Source organism: Rhodamnia argentea, chromosome 8 (genome assembly GCF_020921035.1).
Source record: "Rhodamnia argentea isolate NSW1041297 chromosome 8, ASM2092103v1, whole genome shotgun sequence".
NCBI classification, from domain to species: Eukaryota; Viridiplantae; Streptophyta; class Magnoliopsida; order Myrtales; family Myrtaceae; genus Rhodamnia; species Rhodamnia argentea.
The window spans coordinates 9,700,466-9,703,155 of record NC_063157.1 but is presented as its reverse complement, the minus strand read 5'-3'; the positions used below and the strand labels follow the sequence as shown (position 1 = coordinate 9,703,155).

The window sequence follows — 2,690 nt, the reverse complement described above, 5'->3', positions numbered from 1 at the left end:
ACTAAACTACATGAAAATATTTGATGTATCATTCCATTGATTTAAATTCAAGGATAACATCTAACCTTTTCAAATAGTCCAAGAACTAAATTGAGCATCAGCATCAACATCAACATCACCTTTATCCCAAACTAAATTGAGCATATATTAAAAAAATTTCAGGGATCACATTGATAAAAAAATTCAATTGACTAATGTTTTTCCATCAGAAACTTGGCGTCCCCATTCTGCTACAGCCATATCTTCTCTTCCAGCTTTTCAATCTGATTTAGGAATATCCATGTCATCTGCAATTAGGAACATTCAGTCATCGTAAGCCGCTGAAAATTAAGTCTCTTGTAATAGTATCACCGGAAAGCATTCCTTTGCTCCTAAATCTGTCTCTTTCTTGATGTTTTATTTCCTTTTTGTTGGGAGAAAGAGGGAGGAAGGGCATACCATGACGTGAGGTGCAATTCTGACACAGTAAACGGGAAATCCAGTGTAAAATCTCAGTGGTCCACCCGATTTCAGAGTTTTCCGAGCGCAATCGAAAGAGCCGGTGTATGGATACTTCCCTTCAGCATCAGGTTGCATTTTCTGAATTTGCGTTTTTATGTAATCGACAGGTAAGCTACAAGCTGCGGCAAAGAGCCCTGAAACAGTACTCGCCCCTGCAACCACACTAAATGAGACCGAATCATGCATCAAAGGAAGAACAAGTCATAGAAGCAAAAGTAACCAGTCATAATCACACACGACTCAAGAAACTCAGCATTCAGCCAAATAGGTCAACCATTCTACATTACCAATTCAGAGATAAGAAGACAGGAGTGTCATAAATCATAATTGGTCCAAGAAATGTAGAGCAAACACTCACATGTTTTAGACTATGGACTCGAACAAACTCGCATCTCCACATAATTCACGTCCAACAGAGGTTTGACATCAAGCAAAAAATTGTAGGTCACAAGTTGATCTCACCTAACACAGTTGCAGCTTCACTGAAACCCAGAGAATCCCTGAAAAGCTCAACACTTTGGTCATAAGAGGCAAGCATTCCCATGTTCAATGCCATTGCTCTTACAACAGTAGGGCCGGCACCTTTTCAGAGTGCCAAGACTCCCTCGTCAGAAAATATTCTGTAGAGGGCATGGAAAGCGTTTTTATAATTTCAGCGCTGAGAAGGTGGCAAAGTCGCGTCGGCTTGCATGCGGATAAGAGCTAAATCAGCAGGGCTGCCAACACAAGCTCCAATGGCACCAGCAGTTAACCCACACAAGGCCTTCTGATATAGGGGCAGGGGCTTCCTGTCGTTGGCTTCAACTGCTTTGGCTGTCAAAATTCTGTTGAATATTTTGTAGTAGAAAATTTCATCACTAAGTACATTTTCAAAGTAGAAAACTTTCATGCATAAGCCTACAATATGAGTCCACTTCACATGTTAATGTTGAAAGTCTTGAAAAAAATAAAAATTCTGAACAAGCAAGTGGCAGCTAAAGAACAAGCCATATTAAAACAAAGAATTTCTTAAAAGCATGCAACCAAAAATGCATGTCACTTAACCACTCAGACATGTCAAAGACACTCACTTGAAAGATCCAAGTCGAGCTGTGGTGTACGTTGCTTGCCTGAGCAGCCCCGCGGACAGTCCTGATCAAATTCAGAGATTAGACATTAGACAAACTCAGAGAGAAATGGCGTTTACTTGTTCCATCCAGCGGAGGATCCCCAACTGCATCGTTAGCTGAATATATCATTGCAAAAGCTAAGCCGCATTATACTCATGCTAAACATGGCTGACTCTCAATGGCAACAACCAACAATACTCACTGGTTATCTTAACTGGTCATTCCTCGAAGCTGACCAACAGATAAGTAATTCTTTGACAACTCCACTTATTAATCTAGGCCAATTTTTTTCTTTCCTGGAAGAAAGAAACCCCGTGAAGATTCCATGAAGATCGATCATGAAAGCATAGATTCCTCAAAAGACCTATCGTTTCCAAATGGCATGCTGAAGATTCAAAAAGGTCGGAAAAGCATTACCTTATAGAAAGCACCAAGACCCTCCTCCTTAAGCATGTTTTTGGTCACCTGAGCAGCTGATCCCTGACCCAACTGTATCCTCACCTACACTCCAAGACGCAATTTCAGCTGAACAAAGAAAAAGTCTCGCACGAAATCGAAAGGGCAAGGAAGGAGAGGGACGAAAGGAAGCAAATTGTCGGGGCCAAACGCATCTTGAGCTGAATGAGGAACGACCCACGAACAGAGAGAGCGAGAATAAACTTTACCTTGACCATGTCGATGGGTTGGATGACGCAGGTGGCGAGCATGCCGGAGGCGCCTCCGTTGACGAAGGGCTTGACGGTGGACCACACACGGGCTGGTTTAGGCTTCTTCCCGTCTCCCATTTCTCTCTCCCTGATAGCGTAGAAGGCCCCGCGCGCGCGCGCGCGAGAGAGAGAGAGAGAGCTGTGTTGGCGGAGTGTGGCAGAGAGGGAGACGAACTCGAAGGAACCTCTCGCTTCCGTCACCTTGTTAACGTGGAGAGAGTTATCGACACGTCCTTGAGCGCAGCGCAGGGAGATCATATGAATTTTCAAAAAAGTTCAGAATCCATTATCAAGCATTATGGTAATGAGGACACCACAGTTCTAAGGCTGCTACAATCTCTTCACTTGAATGGATGATTCTTAAGCATTTTTT

The 2,690-nt window shown here is 43.0% G+C and overlaps 1 pseudogene; it reads right to left on the bottom strand.

Moving 5' to 3' along the window:
* Positions 1 to 207: 207 nt before the first annotated feature.
* Positions 208 to 2,490, bottom strand: LOC115736586 (annotated as a pseudogene).
* Between the last annotated feature and the right edge of the window lie 200 nt (positions 2,491 to 2,690).